The sequence below is a fragment of the Anas platyrhynchos genome, chromosome 11 (assembly GCF_047663525.1).
Source record: "Anas platyrhynchos isolate ZD024472 breed Pekin duck chromosome 11, IASCAAS_PekinDuck_T2T, whole genome shotgun sequence".
In the NCBI taxonomy this organism is placed as follows: Eukaryota; Metazoa; Chordata; class Aves; order Anseriformes; family Anatidae; genus Anas; species Anas platyrhynchos.
In genome coordinates, this window is record NC_092597.1 from 14,506,847 (window position 1) to 14,527,860 (window position 21,014).

At 53.6% G+C, this 21,014-nt stretch overlaps 3 long non-coding RNA genes and 5 other non-coding genes across 8 annotated transcripts; 5 read left to right on the forward strand and 3 right to left on the reverse strand.

Annotated features, from left to right (window-relative positions):
- Positions 1-2,532: 2,532 nt before the first annotated feature.
- On the forward strand, positions 2,533-2,604 carry TRNAQ-CUG (transfer RNA glutamine (anticodon CUG)). The gene has a single exon. It is a non-coding gene; the product is annotated as a tRNA-Gln (tRNA).
- Positions 2,605-2,943: 339 nt separating this feature from the next.
- On the reverse strand, positions 2,944-5,156 carry LOC113844871 (uncharacterized). Its single transcript, XR_003499835.3, has 2 exons — positions 3,797-5,156; positions 2,944-3,429 (listed from the first exon to the last, which is right to left on the reverse strand). It is a non-coding gene; the product is annotated as an uncharacterized lncRNA (long non-coding RNA).
- A 2,020-nt stretch (positions 5,157-7,176) lies between these two features.
- On the forward strand, positions 7,177-7,258 carry TRNAS-AGA (transfer RNA serine (anticodon AGA)). The gene has a single exon. It is a non-coding gene; the product is annotated as a tRNA-Ser (tRNA).
- Positions 7,259-9,534: 2,276 nt separating this feature from the next.
- On the forward strand, positions 9,535-9,606 carry TRNAM-CAU (transfer RNA methionine (anticodon CAU)). The gene has a single exon. It is a non-coding gene; the product is annotated as a tRNA-Met (tRNA).
- A 338-nt stretch (positions 9,607-9,944) lies between these two features.
- On the forward strand, positions 9,945-10,016 carry TRNAG-UCC (transfer RNA glycine (anticodon UCC)). The gene has a single exon. It is a non-coding gene; the product is annotated as a tRNA-Gly (tRNA).
- An 814-nt stretch (positions 10,017-10,830) lies between these two features.
- On the reverse strand, positions 10,831-11,895 carry LOC119718082 (uncharacterized). The gene is made up of 2 exons (XR_005268702.2): positions 11,677-11,895; positions 10,831-11,314 (listed from the first exon to the last, which is right to left on the reverse strand). It is a non-coding gene; the product is annotated as an uncharacterized lncRNA (long non-coding RNA).
- Positions 11,896-16,846: 4,951 nt separating this feature from the next.
- Positions 16,847-16,918, forward strand: TRNAQ-CUG (transfer RNA glutamine (anticodon CUG)). Its single transcript has one exon. It is a non-coding gene; the product is annotated as a tRNA-Gln (tRNA).
- Positions 16,919-17,263: 345 nt separating this feature from the next.
- On the reverse strand, positions 17,264-20,190 carry LOC113844869 (uncharacterized). The gene is made up of 2 exons (XR_003499833.3): positions 18,117-20,190; positions 17,264-17,749 (listed from the first exon to the last, which is right to left on the reverse strand). It is a non-coding gene; the product is annotated as an uncharacterized lncRNA (long non-coding RNA).
- Positions 20,191-21,014: the final 824 nt, after the last annotated feature.

The window sequence follows — 21,014 nt, forward strand, 5'->3', positions numbered from 1 at the left end:
AAGACGTTTAGATGTAGAGCTTAGAGATATGGTTTAGTGGGGACTGTTAGTGTTAGGTTAGAGGTTGGACACGATGATCTTGAGGTCTCTTCCAACCTAGAAATTCTGTGATTCTGTGATTCTGTGATTATCTGGTTGCCATCTGAGCACTGCATCCCCCTCAGGTCGCAGGCTCTTGGTAGCTCTTCCAGGGCTCCACCATGCCCACTGTGACCTGTTTTCTCCAAAGGACAGCTGGCGATTTTCTTGTGGCAGCTTGTGAGCACTGCTTCTCTCTTTGCCCATGGTGATGTGACAGGAAGGGATCACGATGTGAGAGGGAGGGATAGGAAAATCACCCAGCTGGGGCTTAAGGCACTTTGAGCACTTGCAAATAGGGAAGGAAGTGCCTACAAGGCAGCATTATGAAGAAATCGCACATATCCTTTCTGGAAAATATGGGGTGCTTCTGTTAGAGGACCAGAATTCTGATGCACGCAGGATGGGGAATAAACAAGATGAGCTAGAGATGTGCGTGTGTAAGGTGTCTGGCTGTGCAGGAGTTAACTTTCCCCACAGCAGCCCATATAGCGTTGTGCTCGGCACTTGTAGCTAGAACAGCACTGATATGGCACCAGTGTTTTGTCGATTGCTGAGCAGTGCTTCCATGCCATCAGAACTCTCTCCAATCCACCCTAAGGCCAGTAGGCAGGGGGTCGGCAAGAGCTGGGGAGGCGGCCTTGGCAGAACAGCCGATCTGAAGTGACCAAAGGGATATTCCCTACCATATGATGTCAGACTCGGCAAGAAAAGCTGGGCAGGAAAGGAGAAGGCGGTGCTCACATTAGGAACACATCTGTCCACCCACGCGACCACTATGCATTTTGAGACCCCGCTTCCCAAGATGTGGCCCAACAGAACTTCCCGATGGGAAGTAGTGTATAATTGTTTTCTCTCTCTTTGCTTCCGCACAGCATTTGCTTGTTTTGTCTTTTGGGGTATGTTCTTGGTTGTTGTTGTGTTTAGTTTTGTTTTTGAAGCAGTGTGATCAAAGCGATGCCCACATTCTTCCCTACAGGTGACCCACAATCAAATGTCCGTGTGCTGCTCAGCAGCTTCATCCCATTGGCCAGAGGTCTGGCTGGGCTGCTTTTGAGGACAGGCTCATGGCATGAGGGCAAATCAGCCTCCCAGCGCACCTGGCAGTCATCCTGACGAGGAAGAGCTGGGAAAATCCCAGAACTGCAGGCAAACATGAGTCACCAAGCTGCAGACAGAGTAGACTTGGTGTCCTGGCCTCAGTCATGCCAGGAACAGGAGAGCTCCTACCCCATTCCACCCAAAGTGCTTCTTTCTTCACCAAAGGCATTTCCAAGGGTCTTTCTACCATTCCTGAAACAACGTTTGCTTTTGCACATTCCGGAGCTGCTGACTTTCAGGGAACTACCTTTGTGCGGCTGGTCCATGGCTCATATGACTTGTGAGACTTAGACTTGAAAGGACCTTTGGATGTGAGCCACTCCAACCACCTCCCCAGAGCATGGTGCTGCGTGGTTTCTCTCCCAGGGACGAGCACCCCCATGACGAGGGTGCTGAGAACTGCTGAAGCAGTTTGGTGCTGCAGCAGGTGGATGGCTGTCCTTTATGTCTCAAAGACTCATAGGCCTGTCTGGGTGTTCTCAAGTCACACCAACTCGAGTGTATTTGCTCTCTTCGTCCTCCTCTATATGTGGCATCTCCGTGGTGCTGGATGATCTAAGGTGGGGTTTCCTCAGCTTCAGAGACTATGCTGGTGCGTACAACGCCAGTGTTTGCAGAACAGCGTTCTTTCCTCTGAGGTTGGCTTTGAAATGCTCTTTTGCACAACTGTAGCCAGGACTGCGCATCTCGGCATCCCTGTGTCCCCAGGCTGCGTGCAGAGCCACTGCCATACTACACTGAGACTCGGTCATTTTGGAGACGTTCTGAATATAACTGGAAGTGGATGCAACAAAGTTCCTGGGAAGAAGGAAGTGAGGTACACACTCTGCTCTCTGGAGATACCACTCTGACGCCTTTCCAGGCACGTTCCTTTGAATCCAGATCCCCGACCTGTCCCTGTCCTTCCCTGTCCACAGAAGTACAGCATGGAACAGAAGCCATGCGTACGTGTCTGCGGTAGGAGGGCTCCAACCTCACGTCCATCCTGCGATCACCAGGATGGAGACTCATTTCTCTAAGAAATTTCCACCTTTCTGTTGCACACCTGTTTATGCTACTTGCTGTGGAATGAGGTCAGGGAAGTCCATATAGCCGTGGCAGTGCACCAAGCGTGGGGAATGACTGGCAGGCATGGGAGAGGGCAGGTTTTGCCTGCTGTGTTTCCAGTGGAAAGAGTTAGGATGTCAGGAGAGAGGGCACCTGAGTGCCATGAGAGGAAGAAGGCATTGCACGTTGTGCAACACATAGGAAGGTGTGTTGCGTGTTGTGTCATCGTGGCAGCTCTTTGTTTTGTTGAACCTCATGCTATGCCCCATGCCTTGCTCAGGGCAGGGCCACAGCAGGTGTCCAGGAGGTCCCATGGTGTAATGGTGAGCACTCTGGACTCTGAATCCAGCGATCTGAGTTCAAATCTCAGTGGGACCTCTTCTCTGACTTTTATTCCAATCTTCCAAGTTCTTGCCCTCCTCCCTACCCTGTGTTACCAGCCCCAGAGCACCGGTATCGGTGCCCCTCCTCCTACCCTGGGCCCCACTGCCCGCAGGCTCTTGCTTATGGAAACCTGTCACGTGCTCGGGTAGAGGAGACTGTTGAAACCCATGGCCCGTGGCAACTTGGTCATCTCCAAAGACTCCACAACATCCAAGAACGTTGCCATTTTGACCACTCTCAGATCCGTAGTAGAGGGTTACTGTGCAATGCTTTCCTTGAGCAGTGAGGAGCTAATGGAGGCAGGAAGAGAACAGACCACCACGAGTCTCCAGCTGAGCTGCACAAGGTCTTTAATGAGAACGAGGAAAGGCAGTGGAGCAGTACAGAGACCAAGAAGAAAGTTTGCAGGGTTCAGGGAGGCAGAGAGAACGGCCCATCCATCTCAGGGATGTCTGCCCCAAATGGGATGATCCATGTGCTTCAGCAGTTGAAGCGGCAGAGTGGGGAAGGCAGACACAGCCCTGACCCCCCCAGACCAAGGGAGCCCCCAGAAGAGATGGGAACCCCCCCACTGCTGAGGGAGCTGCCAACAGCAGCTGACAGAGAGGATCCCACGGCGGTGCTCTGAGGGAAGGAGGAGAGGATGGGGCCCGGCAGGGTCACCACGACCGGAGAGGCCTCAATGAACACCGTCGAGTCAGCGCACCGGGCGACACACGGCTCACTGCAGCTGCTGGCAAGTGGGGTTGGGCCAGAGGCACCGCAGGAGGATGGGACACAGGGTCTGCAGCAAGACATCTCTCGTCGAGGGAGGTGAAGCTGAAACACAGAGTAGCAGGGAGGGGACACACACCCCAACGTCAGCCTTTGTCATCTCCAAAACAGAAATGGCTGCACTGAAGATTGGGCAGGATGCACCGGGCTATTTGGTAAGGGCCCATCTCTTTTCAGGCACTTAATTCTTGCAGAGAGACATCCCTGCAGCTGAGCCCCATCAATCTCCCTCTGCTAGAGAGGTCCCCACAGTCCCCAGCTCTCCAAATCCACCCCTTCTAAAGGGAAAGAAGTCACGGGCCCGAACCATCTGTATTGCAGTGCCAATCTGAGGCAGCCCAAGTACCAAACGGAGTCGCCAGTGTGACAGCAATGGGGCCCTCAGGGAGAGCTGGAGCGAGCGCAGGCTTACCTCGTTCCTCAGGGAAAGGGAGAGAGAAGAGAAGTGGATGCAGAGCCTGCAGCAGCATGGTCTTTTATGCTGCATCCCAGAGCCCCACGGGAACAGAAACATTCCTTGCTCATGAAGCATCAAAACACCTCATAGTTGCTTCCTTCAGAGGCCTTGGTGGTTGTTAAGAGCTTGCTTCTTTCATCTGCCAGCTTTTGTTCCTGCCTCATACCACCCAACACTGAAATGATGTATCTGTGTTCCCAGGTCCTGAGGCCAATTACAACAGAGGTCTTAGGCTGCCTGTGCGGGATTGTGTGTTTCCGTCATACAAACGTCCTTTGGAGTATCATCCACTTTGTGGTGAGCATGGCCACCAGTCATGGTGATACCCAGCCACAGAGGACACGAGGTGTCACCGTACAAGGGCATTCAGTGCTGAGACTGGAGCTAATTCTGTGAGACATTTCTCCCTTTGGTTTATCACAGATATGCAGGAGACCATTGAGTAAGGTCAGGTAGAAGATCAAGACAGCACAAGACGATCAAGACCTGGTTCGCCGAACACATTTGTCGCACTGCCCAGAGGTCTGCCTGGCCTACTTTTGATGTGAGGCTTGCGGCATAGAGCCTTAACCTGATTTCATTTTTTCCTGGACCAGCGATGGAGTAGGCCCTTCCATGCATTTCCTTGTATAAAGTGACTGGGGATCTGCCTCCCAGTGCTCCGGACAGTCATCCTGATGTGGAAGAGCTGGGAAAATCCCTGAGCTGCAGGCAAACATGAGTCACCCAACTGTGGACAGCAGTGGACATCGTTTTTCAGCCTCAGTCGTGCCAGAAATTACAGAGCTCCTTGTCTCACTCCTCCCAACGTGATGCTTTCTTCACCAAGGGTGTTTCCAAGGGGCTTTGTACCCTTCCTGAAATAACACTTGCTTTTATGCATTCCCGTGCTGCTGCCTCCCAAGGCATTGCCTTTGTGTGGCTGGTCCAGAGTCCGCATTACTCGTGTTGGACTGGAAATTACCTTTGGAGGTGAGCCACTCCAACCCCCTGTGCACTGCAGGTTCACCTAGATGAGGTTTCTCAGGTGGGACTCATCACCCTTTCTAGACCTTGCCCACCTCAAGGCGTCCTCAGTTGAGTCCAGGCCCTAGATGCACTTCATTGGTACCTTAATTTCCCCTGCTGACTGGTTCAGCTGATGGCTGCTTTTATAAGGTAAGAGGCAGGAATCCACCAAAGAGGAACACTTTCACCTGAGAAGGGGCTGGCATGCTGGACCCCTCTGCCAGCCGGGGGATCTCCAAGCTGACTTTCCCGGCAAATAAGCTGGCAACCAGGAAGGAAGTGGCAGAGAGGATGCCAGCAGTGTTGAGCAGATCTCAGGGTCTGAAGATTGAGAGGAAATAAATACTGGAATTAAGCATGAAGCCTCCGTCCAGGATTGACAGGAAACTCTGTGCTGGGACACACTTCCCCTCATCCTTTCAGCACTGCTGCACAGGAGACTTTTCTAGTCACTGGTAAGCAAGGAAAATTAGGGCAGATGGTGTTCAATGCACGTACAGAGCCCTCATGTTCTCTGTGGTGCCAATGAGCATGTTCAGACCCCGTGTCTCGTGGAGATCAAACCCAGAATTAGCTGTGGGCTTTCACACCCAGATGAAAGAACAAAAAAAGCTCACAAAAGCTCTTCAAACAACAGCCCCATCTCCTGTGTATAACCAACACCACCCAAAAAAAAACAACAAACCAAGAAGCACAAGGACAATACTTGATCCCAGGCCCTACTTTGGAATTTTCCCAGGGAATCAAAGGCATGAGGGCATTTCCTGAGAAGAGGCCCTACCCCAGGAGGTGGGACACCTTAGGTGGGGAAGCCCAACAGCACAGTCCTCAGAGGAGCATGTACAGGAGGACAGGCTTGGCCTGAGTGTACTCCCCTGGAGTTGGGCAAAGGGCAGAGGAAAGAAGCTGCTCGGGAGTGGGACTTGAACTCATGCCTCCCAGGGAGACTGCATCCTCAATGTTTGTCCCTGCCTCCTGTCCACAGTCCTGCTCCCATCCCTGAACCTTCCCAGAGCCAGCCTGCCTCCTTCAGCCTCCACCAGGCAGGGTTGTAGGGTGCACACTTGCCCTCCTTGCAACATGGGCCGCTGCCAGGCCACTGCAGCACCTTCGGATACGTGGGAGCACAGGAAGAGTCCCTGGCACAGGGGCAGCACACTGCTAACGCTTCTCCCTAAGGCTGAGGCAATCCTGCACAGCGGCAACCAAAGGAGGTGCCAGCAAGTGATGGCTTTGCACATTCAACGTGCTGCCAAGGGGCTCAAGGCACACGTGTACTCTTCCCCTGACTCCCTGCATTCCCTCCAGAGCCTGTGGAAATGCAGAACCAACCACTCGGCCAACAGGGCTGTTTCATGGCCTGTTCATTGGCGGAGCAAGGGTGCTTCCTTCTGCCCTACGTGGGCCCCAGCCAGCTGGCTACAGAGGGCTCTATGACATAAAGCCCTAGGGGAAAGGCTGTGACAGTCTCATGGTGTCAGTGCACAGGAAAAGGCTTGGAGAGTCAGCGAGAAGTGAGAGGATATGGGCCGAGTGCTGAGCAATGACTGAGATCCAGTGTCACAGGGATGAGGCTCATTTGCAGCCCATGCAGCAGAAGAGGAGAAAGAAACACTATCTTAGAGTTGAGGATTCAAGTCTTTCTTTCTTCTTTCTTGCGGCTTTGCGGTGGAACAGGCTGTCCCCCTGCAGCCTGTGTAGCGGACCATGGTGGAGCAGGTAGATACGGCCCGAAGGACATTGCAGACCATCGTTAGCCATCAGAGGAGCAGACTCTGGGCCAGAACGGCAATCCCTGGAGAGGAGCTCCTGGTGGAGCAGGGTGTCTGGTGGGAGCTGCAGCCTGTGGGGGACCCAATCTGGGAGAGTCTGTTGCTGAAGGGCTGTACCCTGTTGTAAGGAGCATGTTGGAGTGGTTCTTGAAGAACTGCGTTCTGTTGGAAGGTCACATTGGATCAGTTTGGGAAAGACTGCATCCCATGGCTAATATCCCATCCCACAGCTTCCACTGTCAGGGTCTGTCTCCACACAGGTTGTCTCCACGCTTTTTCCGTGGAAGCAGCTGAGATGGCAGGTGAGCAGATACGATTCTGTGTGTCAGGATATGCCGTATGGCAGTGTGAGGCCAAGGTGCAGGAAGGTGCGTCCTTATCCGTGGGCTTTGAGCAGTCAAGGGGCCAGGAAGCGTGTCAGCAGGTGGCAATTTGGGCTGCTGGTGCAGGTCCCTTGTGCAGCGGCTTTGGGTGCAGCCTGTCGTTGAGAGTGGCAGGGAGCTGGTGGTCATTGCCCAGAGCACTTGATGATGCCATCAGAGCTGGCCGGAGCAGGTAGTTGTGGCCGAGTGGTGAAGGCGATGGACTAGAAATCCATTGGGGTTTCCCCGCGCAGGTTCGAATCCTGCCAACTACGGCATGCAGTCCCCTTTTGGTCTGCCTGCAGTGACCGTGCTGCTGCCACGGGATGCAGGCCCTCAGGGGCCCAGGCACAGCCGTGTTCCTCCAGCTGCACAGGGCCTTGCCAGGGAACACAGCAGCTCCCCCTTGCTCACTTTGAGTACTTGTCCTCGCCTCCACCCCAAAAGTGCCTGGATGGGCAAGTAATGCTGATGCCATTTACCGGGCAGGCAAGAAGTGGACACAGAAAGAGCCACAGAAAGGGCCACTGATGTCCAGGGGCTGTAGAAGAAGTCCTTCTGTGAGCAGAGTGGCCTCACCCTGAAGGGAAGACACCTCCTAGCTCTGAGAGCAGTGGATCCTCGTGGATCTTGCCTAAAGGCCATGGGGTCCTAACAGCTGACCCTCTCTCTCTCCAGCCTTTGCACACACAGGAACAACCTTTCCCAGGGGTCTTTCCCGAATTTCCAAATGCAGGTACCTGGATTGTCCCCTGCAGTTGTCCCACTGACGGTCACAGATCAGCAAAGCTTGAAGGGTCAGCTCAAAGGCTCTGCCCTGAGCTATACGCACTGCAGAAGGTAGGCAGTCTCCAGCAGCACTCTTTGACCTCCTATCTGCATGCCCAGCCATCTGTGTCCTGTTTTTTTTGGGGTTTTTTTTGTATGTCTGTCTGCTGTGTGCCAGGGCACGTGGACGGGCCGGAGAAGCAGTAGGCAAAGGCAGAAACATACAGGCCTGAGCCTGGACACCTCAGCCCTTGTCTCCCATGACAGCGTCTACCTGCAGAGCCTGCCCAGCACCTTCCCGGGAGGGCTGGCAGCAGCTAAGGCTGGCCCTCAGGCAGGCTGGGTGGATGGCCCTGCCCTGCCCTGCCCTGCCCTGCCCTGCCCTGCCCTGCCCTGCCCTGCCCTGCCCTTGGAGGCTGGGAGCCACCACCCGACAGCAGAGCTGCAAGGGTCAGGCCTTGCTTCAGGGCTGTGGCAGAGGGCTTTCTGTGTGTGCCTGGCAGGCCCCAGCCCGGTGGTGGGCACAGCCCTGCAGCTGTCAGGGAGCAGCGAGGGCTGGGATGCGTCAGGCGGTCGGAGGAGCCCTGCTCTGTGGAGGTGACTTGCGGAGAACGGGCTCCAGTCAGTAAGACTGTAAAGTAGCTATGTTTATTCAGCGCTGGGCAGCATGCGGGGTAGTCCCACCGAAGTCGTGTGCACCTGACACGGCAACTTGCCTTGGTTATATGCAGTAAAGGGTTTACAGATACATGAAGTTTCACAATATGCCTATACATATTCATAAGCTGTCCCCGCTTCATATTAAAATTAGTTCCAATGAGTCATTTCCATAAATTCCTTCCATCTGTGCTTGTGCAGTGTATCCTGATGGTGGTCTTCGGGGGTCGAGGGGATGAAGTTTGGTGACTCTTCCTCGTCACTGCTAGCTTACCTCTTGTCTTTGTGCAGACTCGGTTGCTCCTTGGCTCTTGTCCATCCACAGGACCAGCTTCTAGTAGCTTCCTAAGATAGGCTCACCCTCTTCTCAGGAGACTGACCTTGGTAAGGGACCCAAGGCTTCTTGCTTTAGTTAATTTGCACAATGCACCATAGTTAGCAAAGACACTAAGTAGCACTAAGTAGTTTAATGCCATCAGTGCCCTAGAATCATAGAATGTCCCGAGTTGGAAGGGACCCATAAGGATCATCAAGTCCATCTCCTGGCACCGCACAGGTCTATCCAGACGTTTAGACCATGTTACTAAGTGCACGGTCCAATCGCTTCTTAAATTCAGACAGGCTTGGTGCAGTGACTACTTCCCTGGGCAGCCTGTTCCAGTGTGCAAGCACCCTCGCGGTGAAGAACCTCTTCCTGATGTCCAGCCTAAACTTCCCCTGCCTGCCTCAGCTTAAGACCGTTCCTGCGGGTCCTGTCACTGGTGTTTACGGACAATAGGTCACCTGCCTCTCCACTCCCCCTCACGAGGAAGTTGTAGACCACGATGAGGTCCCCCCTCAGCCTCCTCTTCTCCGGGCTGAAGAGGCCCAGTGATTGCTCAGCTTCTCTTAAGTCCCTCTCTCAGGGGAGCGCAGCACAGGCAGGGGCAGGGCGCTGTCTGTGAGGGGGCGCAGCCGCATCACGGGGCAGCGTGATTTGCGGGCATGGTGGCGGCCCTGGTGAGCTGTGTGGAGAGCAGGTGGTGGGAGCCTGCAAAGCAGGCAGGCAGGTGCCCCATTGCTGCGGGTTTGGCTCAGGGCACCGCAGGCAGGGCTGGGCGAGGTGGGGGCAGCAGGTCTGGGGGAGAGCAGAGTGGCGCAGCGGAAGCGTGCTGGGCCCATAACCCAGAGGTCGATGGATCGAAACCATCCTCTGCTACAGCCTTTACTTGCAGGCTCCTGTGCCAAGCTTTTGTGCCTCTGCTGCCGTTCGTTCGCTCCTCTCTCATGCCATGGCTGGGGCTGGTATGGCTGTTGCACTCCCTCGGCTCTGCACCCTTCCCCTTTGCTTTCTTGCCAGTCAGCACTCCAAAAGGGCCCCTGAGCAGCGCAGGCTGCTGTGCAGCAGCAGACACACCACAGCCTAACTCTTTCCACTGGAAACACAGCAGGCAAAACCTGCCCTCTCCCATGCCTGCCCGTGTGGGCAGGTGGCTGGAAGGAGGAGGCCCCTGAGGTGGTGAGCTGCAGGAGCCTCAGGGAGGCATGCAGCCAGATGCGTTGGTGGTATAGTGGTGAGCATAGCTGCCTTCCAAGCAGTTGACCCGGGTTCGATTCCCGGCCAACGCACACCAGCTTTTCTTCAGCCAGGCAGCAGCAGCAGCCGTGTGTCGGGCTCCAAAACCACCCAGTTTCTGTCCTGACATTTGAATGCAACATGCTTAGGGGCATGGTGCTGCTGGATTCCTCTCCCAGGGCACCCCCATGACCGAAGTGCTGAAGCAGTTTAGTGCTGCAGCAGATGGATGGCTGTCCTTTAAGGCTCAAAGGCCTGTCTGGCTGTCTGAAGTCACACCATTGACTGAATTTGCTCTCTTCATCCTCCTCTGTATTTGGCATCTCTACAGAGCTGGCTGGTCAAAGGTGGGGATTCCTCAACTTCAGAGAGTACACTTCGGTGAGTACAACACCAGTGTTCAGAGCAAAGCGTTCTTTCCTTTGAGCGATAGAAAGATACTGTGTGTGGCATTTAGTGCATTTACACTGGTGTGCACTGCATTCTGCTGCCTCGAGAGAACACCTCTGAAAAGAGGCTGGCTCTCTCTCCTTTATCGCACCTGCCCAGCCTACCTTCCCCACATATTTAGACACATGGATAAGAAGCTCGCTGAGCCTTCTCTTCTGCAGGCGAAGCAGTCCCTGCTCTCACAGCCTGCCCTTTCATCAGTCATGACAGAATCACAGCATGGCTAAGCTTGGCAGGGTGTCCGCAGGACATCGTGTCTGTCTCTTCCCAGGGACATACTCACTGCCCTGAGTGAAGGCAGCTTCTCCCTCCTCTCTTTCCAGTAGAAACAGGCCAGCTTTCCTTGCAATGCTTTCCTTGAGCAGTGAGGAGCTAATGGAGGCAGGAAGAGAACAGACCACCACGAGTCTCCAGCAGTGCTGCACAAGGTCTTTAATGAGAACGAGGAAAGGCAGTGGAGCAGTACAGAGACCAAGAAGATCGTTTACAGGGTTCAGGGAGGCAGAGAGAACGGCCCATCCATCTCAGGGATGTCTGCCCCAAATGGGATGATCCACGTGCTTCAGCAGTTGAAGCGGCAGAGTGGGGAAGGCAGACACAGCCCTGACCCCCCCAGACCAAGGGAGCCCCCAGAAGAGATGGGAACCCCCCCACTGCTGAGGGAGCTGCCAACAGCAGCTGACAGAGAGGATCCCACGGCGGTGCTCTGAGGGAAGGAGGAGAGGATGGGGCCCGGCAGGGTCACCACGACCGGAGAGGCCTCAATGAACACCGTCGAGTCAGCGCACCGGGCGACACACGGCTCACTGCAGCTGCTGGCAAGTGGGGTTGGGCCAGAGGCACCGCAGGAGGATGGGACACAGGGTCTGAAGCAAGACATCTCTCGTCGAGGGAGGTGAAGCTGAAACACAGAGTAGCAGGGAGGGGACACACACCCCAACGTCAGCCTTTGTCATCTCCAAAACAGAAATGGCTGCACTGAAGATTGGGCAGGATGCACCGGGCTATTTGGTAAGGGTCCATCTCTTTTCAGGCACTTAATTCTTGCAGAGAGACATCCCTGCAGCTGAGCCCCATCAATCTCCCTTTGCTAGAGAGGTCCCCACAGTCCCCAGCTCTCCAAATCCACCAAAAGGGAGAAAAGTCACAGGCCCGAACCATCTGTATTGCAGTGCCAATCTGAGGCAGCCCAAGTACCAAACGGAGTCGCCAGCATGACAGCAATGGGGCCCTCAGGGAGAGCTGGAGCGAACGCAGGCTTACCTCGTTCCTCAGGGAAAGGGAGAGAGAAGAGAAGTGGATGCAGAGCCTGCAGCAGCATGGTCTTTTATGCTGCATCCCAGAGCCCCACGGGAACAGAAACATTCCTTGCTCATGAAGCATCAAAACACCTCATAGTTGCTTCCTTCAGAGGCCTTGGTGGTGGTTAAGAGCTTGCTTCTTTCATCTGCCAGCTTTTGTTCCTGCCTCATACCACCCAACACTGAAATGATGTATCTGTGTTCCCAGCTCCTAAGGCCAATTACAACAGAGGTCTTAGGCTGCCTCTGCGGGGTTGTGTGTTTCCGTCATACAAACGTCCTTTGGAGTATCATCCACTCTGTGGCGAGCATGGCCACCAGTCATGGTGATACTCAGCGACAGAGGACACGAGGTGTCACCACACAAGGGCATTCAGTGCTGAGACTGGAGCTAATTCTGTGAGACATTTCTCCCTGTGGTTTGTCACAGATATGGAGGAGACCTTGGACTAAGGGCAGGTCAAGATGATCAAGACAGAACATGTGGAGGAGACATGGGGCATGTTTCCAAGACGTTTCAGTAAGGATGGAGTGTTCTGAAGTAGAGGAAGTCTCCTGAAGGCGGAGGAGAGGACATCAAGTTCATTGCTGACACTCGTCATGCTCTGACAGAGCCCAAAGACAAAGTTCAATGAAAGCAGAGTCAAATGGAGGAAGGGTACACCTGAGGCCAATGCAGTTCTCTCTCAAGTCATCTCTCTGAAGCAGTGAGACCTTTCTCTGTGCCTTCACAGAAATGCAGCAGGTCAAGGCATAGGAACGCAATGCAAGAGATGCCCGCGTCCTTCCCTGAAGCTGACGCACTCTCCAATTGACCTGGTTTCCTCAACACATTTGTCCCACTGGCCAGAGGTCTGCCTGGCCTGCATTTGAGGCGAGGCTTGCGGCAAGGAGCCTTAACCTGAATTCATTTTTTCCTGGACCAGGGATGGAGCAGCCCCTTCCATGCATTTCCACGTATAAAGTGACTGGGGATCTGCCTCCTAGCACACCTGACAGTCATCCTGATGTGGAAGAGCTGGGAAAATCCCTGAGCTGCAGGCAAACATGAGTCACCCAGCTGTGGACAGCAGTGGACATGGCTTTTTGGCCTCAGGCGCGCCAGGAATAGCAGAGCTCTTAGCTTCACTCCTACCTACGTGCTGCTTTCCTCACCAAGGGAGTTTCCAAGGGGCTCTGTACCCTTCCTGAAACACCAGGTGCTTTTACGCATTCTTGTGCTGCTGCATCCCAAGGCATTCCCTTTGTGTGGCTGGTCTGGGGCCCATCTGATACAGTGCACGCCAGAGTACTCAGGGTCTGAAGGACCCTCTGGAAATCCTTTTGGCTGAAGTTCCGGCGTCAGCTGGCCAAATATCCCATTTATCTCAGGGGTTTCTGGGCCTTATGTGGCGTCCCCCAGGGCTCGGTGCTGGGGCCGGTCCTCTTTAACATCTTCATCAATGATCTGGATGAGGGCATTGAGTGCACCCTCAGTAAGTTTGCAGATGACACCAAGTTAGGTGCGTGTGTCGATCTGCTCGAGGGTAGGAAGGCTCTGCAGGAGGATCTGGATAGGCTGCACTGATGGGCTGAGGTCAACTGCATGAAGTTTAACAAGGCCAAGTGCCGGGTCCTGCACCTGGGGCGCAATAACCCCAAGCAGAGCTACAGGCTGGGAGATGAGTGGTTGGAGAGCTGCCAGGCAGAGAAGGACCTGGGAGTGATGGTGGACAGTCGGCTGAATATGAGCCAGCAGTGTGCTCAGGTGGCCAAGAAGGCAAACGGCATCCTGGCTTGTATCAGAAACAGTGTGACCAGCAGGGCTAGGGAGGTGATCGTCCCCCTGTACTCGGCTCTGATGAGGCCACACCTCGAGTACTGTGTTCAGTTTTGGGCCCCTCGCTACAAGAAGGACATCGAGGTGCTTGAGCGGGTCCAAAGAAGGGCGACGAAGCTGGTGAGGGGCCTGGAGAACAAGTCCTGCGAGGAGTGGCTGAGGGAGCTGGGCTTGTTCAGCCTAGAGAAGAGGAGGCTCAGGGGCGACCTTATCGCTCTCTACAGATACCTTAAAGGAGGTTGTAGTGAGGTGGGGGTTGGCCTGTTCTCCCACGTGCCTGGTGACAGGACGAGGGGGAATGGGCTAAAGTTGCGCCAGGGGAGTTTTAGGTTAGATGTTAGAAAGAATTTCTTTACTGAAAGGGTTGTTAAGCACTGGAACAGGCTGCCCAGGGAGGTGGTGGAGTCCCCATCCCTGGAAGTCTTCAAAAGACGTTTAGATGTAGAGCTTAGAGATATGGTTTAGTGGGGACTGTTAGTGTTAGGTTAGAGGTTGGACACGATGATCTTGAGGTCTCTTCCAACCTAGAAATTCTGTGATTCTGTGATTCTGTGATTATCTGGTTGCCATCTGAGCACTGCATCCCCCTCAGGTCGCAGGCTCTTGGTAGCTCTTCCAGGGCTCCACCATGCCCACTGTGACCTGTTTTCTCCAAAGGACAGCTGGCGATTTTCTTGTGGCAGCTTGTGAGCACTGCTTCTCTCTTTGCCCATGGTGATGTGACAGGAAGGGATCACGATGTGAGAGGGAGGGATAGGAAAATCACCCAGCTGGGGCTTAAGGCACTTTGAGCACTTGCAAATAGGGAAGGAAGTGCCTACAAGGCAGCATTATGAAGAAATCGCACATATCCTTTCTGGAAAATATGGGGTGCTTCTGTTAGAGGACCAGAATTCTGATGCACGCAGGATGGGGAATAAACAAGATGAGCTAGAGATGTGCGTGTGTAAGGTGTCTGGCTGTGCAGGAGTTAACTTTCCCCACAGCAGCCCATATAGCGTTGTGCTCGGCACTTGTAGCTAGAACAGCACTGATATGGCACCAGTGTTTTGTCGATTGCTGAGCAGTGCTTCCATGCCATCAGAACTCTCTCCAATCCACCCTAAGGCCAGTAGGCAGGGGGTCGGCAAGAGCTGGGGAGGCGGCCTTGGCAGAACAGCCGATCTGAAGTGACCAAAGGGATATTCCCTACCATATGATGTCAGACTCGGCAAGAAAAGCTGGGCAGGAAAGGAGAAGGCGGTGCTCACACTAGGAACACATCTGTCCACCCACGCGACCACTATGCATTTTGAGACCCCGCTTCCCAAGATGTGGCCCAACAGAACTTCCCGATGGGAAGTAGTGTATAATTGTTTTCTCTCTCTTTGCTTCCGCACAGCATTTGCTTGTTTTGTCTTCTGGGGTATGTTCTTGGTTGTTGTTGTGTTTAGTTTTGTTTTTGATGCAGTGTGATCAAAGCGATGCCCACATTCTTCCCTACAGGTGACCCACAATCAAATGTCCGTGTGCTGCTCAGCAGCTTCATCCCATTGGCCAGAGGTCTGGCTGGGCTGCTTTTGAGGACAGGCTCATGGCATGAGGGCAAATCAGCCTCCCAGCGCACCTGGCAGTCATCCTGACGAGGAAGAGCTGGGAAAATCCCAGAACTGCAGGCAAACATGAGTCACCAAGCTGCAGACAGAGTAGACTTGGTGTCCTGGCCTCAGTCATGCCAGGAACAGGAGAGCTCCTACCCCATTCCACCCAAAGTGCTTCTTTCTTCACCAAAGGCATTTCCAAGGGTCTTTCTACCATTCCTGAAACAACGTTTGCTTTTGCACATTCCGGAGCTGCTGACTTTCAGGGAACTACCTTTGTGCGGCTGGTCCATGGCTCATATGACTTGTGAGACTTAGACTTGAAAGGACCTTTGGATGTGAGCCACTCCAACCACCTCCCCAGAGCATGGTGCTGCGTGGTTTCTCTCCCAGGGACGAGCACCCCCATGACGAGGGTGCTGAGAACTGCTGAAGCAGTTTGGTGCTGCAGCAGGTGGATGGCTGTCCTTTATGTCTCAAAGACTCATAGGCCTGTCTGGGTGTTCTCAAGTCACACCAACTCGAGTGTATTTGCTCTCTTCGTCCTCCTCTATATGTGGCATCTCCGTGGTGCTGGATGATCTAAGGTGGGGTTTCCTCAGCTTCAGAGAGTATGCTGGTGCGTACAACGCCAGTGTTTGCAGAACAGCGTTCTTTCCTCTGAGGTTGGCTTTGAAATGCTCTTTTGCACAATCGTAGCCAGGACTGCGCATCTCGGCATCCCTGTGTCCCCAGGCTGCGTGCAGAGCAACTGCCATACTACACTGAGACTCGGTCATTTTGGAGACGTTCTGAATATAACTGGAAGTGGATGCAACAAAGTTCCTGGGAAGAAGGAAGTGAGGTACACACTCTGCTCTCTGGAGACACTACTCTGCCACCTTTCCAGGCACATTCCTTTGAATCTAGATCCCCGACCTGTCCCTGTCCTTCCCCATCCACAAGATTACAGCAAAGAGTTGAAGCCATGTGTACGTGTCAGCGGTAGGATATAGGAGCTCATTTTGGAAGCCTGTGGAATCTGCTAGACACAGAAATAAAGTACCTAGTAGAAAAATGCAAGATAAGGTACAAGACAAGTAGCACAAGGTCAAAGAAGAAGTAACAATTGAGGAGTTGAGAAGACAACCAGCACGAGAGGTCCGCATGACAATAAATCAATGAGCAGAATAAGAACGTGATAGTCGCATGAACACTACTATATCCACCAACGAGCGAGCTTGCCTGGTAGCATAAGCAGCACGTGTAAAGATGCTAAGGGTATAAATGTAAGACTGTATACTCAATAAATGCTTCAGTTGCACACCAGCCTGGAGTTGTGTGATCAATTCCCTTCAGTAGGAGGGCTCCAACTTCACGTCCATCCTGCGATCACCAGGATGGAGACTCACTTCTCTAAGAAATTTCCACCTTTCTGTTATGCACCTGTTTATGCTAGTTGCTGTGGAATGAGGTCGGGGAAGTCCATATAGCCGTGGCAGCGCACCAAGCGTGGGGAATGACTGGCAGGCATGGGAGAGGGCAGGTTTTGCCTGCTGTGTTTCCAGTGGAAAGAGTTAGGATGTCAGGAGAGAGGGCACCTGAGTGCCATGAGAGGAAGAAGGCATTGCACGTTGTGCAACACATAGGAAGGTGTGTTGCGTGTTGTGTCATCATGGCAGCTCTTTGTTTTGTTGAACCTCGTGCTATGCCCCATGCCTTGCTCAGGGCAGGGCCACAGCAGGTGTCCAGGAGGTCCCATGGTGTAATGGTGAGCACTCTGGACTCTGAATCCAGCGATCTGAGTTCAAATCTCAGTGGGACCTCTTCTCTGACTTTTATTCCAATCTTCCAAGTTCTTGCCTTCCTCCCTGCCCTGTGTTACCAGCCACAGAGCACCGGTATCGGTGCCCCTCCTCCTACCCTGGGCCCCACTGCCCGCAGGCTCTTGCTTATGGAAACCTGTCACGTGCTCGAATAGAGGAGACTGTTGAAACCCATGGCCCGTGGCAACTTGGTCATCTCCAAAGACTCCACAACATCCAAGAACGGTACATTGCCATCTTTGACCACTTTCAGATCCGTAGTAGAGGGTTACTGTGCAATGCTTTCCTTGAGTAGTGAGGAGCTAATGGAGGCAGGAAGAGAACAGACCACCATGAGTCTCCAGCTGTGCTGCACAAGGTCTTTAATGAGAACGAGGAAAGGCAGTAGAGCAGTACAGAGACCAAGAAGAAAGTTTGCAGGGTTCAGGGAGGCAGAGAGAACGGCCCATCCATCTCAGGGATGTCTCCCCCAAATGGGATGATCCACGCGCTTCAGCAGTTGAAGCGGCAGAGTGGGGAAGGCAGACACAGCCCTGACCCCCCCAGACCAAGGGAGCCCCCAGAAGAGATGGGAACCCCCCCACTGCTGAGGGAGCTGCCAACAGCAGCTGACAGAGAGGATCCCACGGCGGTGTTCTGAGGGAAGGAGGTGAGGATGGGGCCCGGCAGGGTCACCACGACTGGGGAGGGCTGGATGGCAACCGTCGAGTCAGCGCACCGGGCGACACACGGCTCACTGCAGCTGCTGGCAAGTGGGGTTGGGCCAGAGGCACCGCAGGAGGATGGGACACAGGGTCTGCAGCAAGACATCTCTCGTCGAGGGAGGCGAAGCTGAAACACAGAGTAGCAGGGAGGGGACACACACCCCAAAGTCAGCCTTTGTCATCTCCAAAACAGAAATGGCTGCACTGAAGATTGGGCAGGATGCACCGGGCTATTTGGTAAGGGTCCATCTCTTTTCAGGCACTTAATTCTTGCAGAGAGACATCCCTGCAGCTGAGCCCCAACAATCTCCCTCTGCTAGAGAGGTCCCCACAGTCCCCAGCTCTCCAAATCCACCTCTTCAAAAGGGAGAAAAGTCACAGGCCCGAACCATCTGTATTGCAGTGCCAATCTGAGGCAGCCCAAGTACCAAACGGAGTCGCCAGCATGACAGCAATGGGGCCCTCAGGGAGAGCTGGAGCGAACGCAGGCTTACCTCGTTCCTCAGGGAAAGGGAGAGAGAAGAGAAGTGGATGCAGAGCCTGCAGCAGCATGGTCTTTTATGCTGCATCCCAGAGCCCCACGGGAACAGAAACATTCCTTGCTCATGAAGCATCAAAACACCTCATAGTTGCTTCCTTCAGAGGCCTTGGTGGTGGTTAAGAGCTTGCTTCTTTCATCTGCCAGCTTTTGTTCCTGCCTCATACCACCCAACACTGAAATGATGTATCTGTGTTCCCAGCTCCTAAGGCCAATTATGACAGAGGTCTTAGGCTGCCTGTGCGGGATTGTGTGTTTCCGTCATACAAACGTCCTTTGGAGTATCATCCACTTTGTGGTGAGCATGGCCACCAGTCATGGTGATACTCAGCCACAGAGGACACGAGGTGTCACCACACAAGGGCATTCAGTGCTGAGACTGGAGCTAATTCTGTGAGACATTTCTCCCTGTGGTTTGTCACAGATATGGAGGAGACCTTGGACTAAGGGCAGGTCAAGATGATCAAGACAGAACATGTGGAGGAGACATGGGCCATGTTTCCAAGACGTTTCAGTAAGGATGGAGTGTTCTGAAGTAGAGGAAGTCTCCTGAAGGCGGAGGAGAGGACATCAAGTTCATTGCTGACACTCGTCATGCTCTGACAGAGCCCAAAGACAAAGTTCAATGAAAGCAGAGTCAAATGGAGGAAGGGTACACCTGAGGCCAATGCAGTTCTCTCTCAAGTCATCTCTCTGAAGCAGTGAGACCTTTCTCTGTGCCTTCACAGAAATGCAGCAGGTCAAGGCATAGGAACGCGATGCAAGAGATGCCCGCGTCCTTTCCTGAACTTGACACACTCTCCAATTGACCTGGTTTCCTCAACACATTTGTCCCACTGGCCAGAGGTCTGCCTGGCCTGCATTTGAGGCGAGGCTTGCGGCAAGGAGCCTAAACCGGAATTGTCTTTGTTCTGGGCCAGGGATGGAGCAGCCCCTTCCATGCATTTCCACGTATAAAGTGACTGGGGATCTGCCTCCCAGCACACCTGACAGTCATCCTGATGTGGAAGAGCTGGGAAAATCCCTGAGCTGCAGGCAAACATGAGTCACCCAGCTGTGGACAGCAGTGGACATCGTTTTTCAGCCTCAGTCGTGCCAGAAATTACAGAGCTCCTCCCAACGTTCTGCTTTCCTCACCAAGGGTGTTTCCAAGGGGCTTTGTACCCTTCCTGAAATAACACTTGCTTTTATGCATTCCCGTGCTGCTGCCTCCCAAGGCATTGCCTTTGTGTGGCTGGTCCAGAGTCCGCATTACTCGTGTTGGACTGGAAATTACCTTTGGAGGTGAGCCACTCCAACCCCCTGTGCACTGCAGGCTCACCTAGATGAAGTTTCTCAGGTGGGACTCATCACCCTTTCTAGACCTTGCCCACCTCAAGGCGTCCTCAGTTGAGTCCAGGCCCTAGATGCACTTCATTGGTACCTTAATTTCCCCTGCTGACTGGTTCAGCTGATGGCTGCTTTTATAAGGTAAGAGGCAGGAATCCACCAAAGAGGAACACTTTCACCTGAGAAGGGGCTGGCATGCTGGACCCCTCTGCCGGGCGATCTCCAAGCTGACTTTCCCGGCAAATAAGCTGGCAACCAGGAAGGAAGCGGCAGAGAGGATGCCAGCAGTGTTGAGCAGATCTCAGGGTCTGGAGATGGAGAGGAAATAAATACTGGAATTAAGCATGAAGCCTCCGTCCAGGATTGGCAGGAAACTCTGTGCTGGGACACACTTCCCCTCATCCTTTCAGCACTGCTGCACAGGAGACTTTTCTAGTCACTGGTGAGCAAGGAAAATTAGGGCAGATGGCGTTCAATGCACGTACAGAGCCCTCATGTTCTCTGTGGTGCCAATGAGCATGTTCAGACCCCGTGTCTCATGGAGATCAAACCTAGAATTAGCTGTGGGCTTTCACACCCAGATGAAAGAACAAAAAAAGCTCACAAAAGCTCTTCAAACAACAGCCCCATCTCCTGTGTATAACCAACACCACCCAAAAAAATAACAACAAACCAAGAAGCACAAGGACAATATTTGATCCCAGGCCCTACTTTGGAATTTTCCCAGGGAATCAAAGGCATGAGGGCATTTCCTGAGATGAGGTCCTACCCCAGGAGGTGGGACACCTTAGGTGCGGAAGCCCAACAGCACAGTCCTCAGAGGAGCATGTACAGGAGGACAGGCTTGGCCTGAGTGTACTCCCCTGGAGATGGGCAAAGGGCAGAGGAAAGAAGCTGCTCGGGAGTGGGACTCGAACCCAAGAGTCCCTGGCACAGGGGCAGCACACTGCTAACGCTTCTCCCTAAGGCTGAGGCAATCCTGCACAGCGGCAACCAAAGGAGGTGCCAGCAAGTGATGGCTTTGCACATTCAACGTGCTGCCAAGGGGCTCAAGGCACACGTGTACTCTTCCCCTGACTCCCTGCATTCCCTCCAGAGCCTGTGGAAATGCAGAACCAACCACTCGGCCAACAGGGCTGTTTCATGGCCTGTTCATTGGCGGAGCAAGGGTGCTTCCTTCTGCCCTACGTGGGCCCCAGCCAGCTGGCTACAGAGGGCTCTATGACATAAAGCCCTAGGGGAAAGGCTGTGACAGTCTCATGGTGTCAGTGCACAGGAAAAGGCTTGGAGAGTCAGCGAGAAGTGAGAGGATATGGGCCGAGTGCTGAGCAATGACTGAGATCCAGTGTCACAGGGATGAGGCTCATTTGCAGCCCATGCAGCAGAAGAGGAGAAAGAAACACTATCTTAGAGTTGAGGATTCAAGTCTTTCTTTCTTCTTTCTTGCGGCTTTGCGGTGGAACAGGCTGTCCCCCTGCAGCCTGTGTAGCGGACCATGGTGGAGCAGGTAGATACGGCCCGAAGG